This window comes from Rhagoletis pomonella, unplaced genomic scaffold (genome assembly GCF_013731165.1).
Source record: "Rhagoletis pomonella isolate Grant_MI unplaced genomic scaffold, Rhpom_1.0 Rhpom_scaffold_00001, whole genome shotgun sequence".
NCBI classification, from domain to species: domain Eukaryota; kingdom Metazoa; phylum Arthropoda; class Insecta; order Diptera; family Tephritidae; genus Rhagoletis; species Rhagoletis pomonella.
The window spans coordinates 56,556,912-56,557,911 of record NW_023458555.1 but is presented as its reverse complement, the minus strand read 5'-3'; the positions used below and the strand labels follow the sequence as shown (position 1 = coordinate 56,557,911).

Sequence of the window (1,000 nt, the reverse complement as noted above, 5' to 3'; positions counted from 1 at the left end):
TTCTTTAGCCAATCACAATTGCGCTCACCCTACTTCTATCCCTTTCCAGGCGAGATACTCTATTCACCATACCTCGACTCCGCACTGGCAACCCCCTTCATTAAAAGCTTTTATAATTTCCCATTGGGTAATTTTTCTTATTCATTCTGTTTTGTGTGACATTTACACACAAAACGACGAAGCCTAGGATTAATTGGTAAATATTAGGCATAGAACATAGAACACGTTAAAGCTGAAATTAGTCGAGAACGCAGAACGTATACTTAAACGCAGTCTGTATACGCAGAATTTTGTCGATTACTGGAGCCCTCAGTGTTGCTTACTACACTGTTGCCACTCATCAATGCCTTTTCATAAACTTACCCTTTCAACTACAATTTTTCGTGCTATAATAGATTTTAGCTAAATATAAACTATTTAGTTTTCAACAAAAACCTTATTCAATAGTAAATTTCAAATATTTTAAACATATTTTGAGTAGGAACTTATATCTTTTTTACCATCTGTAAAACTGATGAAGTGGCAACCATCTAAAGAAGGAGAAATCAGCTGACACGGAAAAATCTAAATTCCGCAGATTTCTGCGCTACGGGCTACAACTACAGAAAAATTCTGCGGTGTTGAGTTTTCATTTACATGGCGGTTTGGTAAGACAGATCGTGTAAGCTGACTCGGGTTTACGTACCGGTAGGTTTACGTTCTTGACTAATTTCAGCTTAAGTTGCCTTTCTTTTTACAAAAAAAAACATTTGTTTATTGCCCCTAAAAAATAAGGAAGGACGGCATTATCTCCATCATCCAGAGCGGTCCAAAGGTGCTTCCTGAATGTTGAACGCCCAACGTTGGGAACACCCACCCCGACACGGTCTCCTGCCTCGAGAGCTCAGCCGGGCATGTGTTACAAGAGATTTGCTTGCCATACAAGTGCATAATTATTTAAATACAAGAACTTGATTTCCGGGAAGATCAATATACATACATTGCTTTGGTGAAAGAGCTT

General features: G+C 38.5%; 1 long non-coding RNA gene across 1 annotated transcript; it reads left to right on the top strand.

Annotated features, from left to right (window-relative positions):
- Positions 1–139: 139 nt before the first annotated feature.
- Positions 140–997, top strand: LOC118751645. Its single transcript, XR_004994575.1, has 2 exons — positions 140–196; positions 775–997. It is a non-coding gene; the product is annotated as an uncharacterized LOC118751645 (long non-coding RNA).
- The last annotated feature ends 3 nt before the right edge of the window (positions 998–1,000 follow it).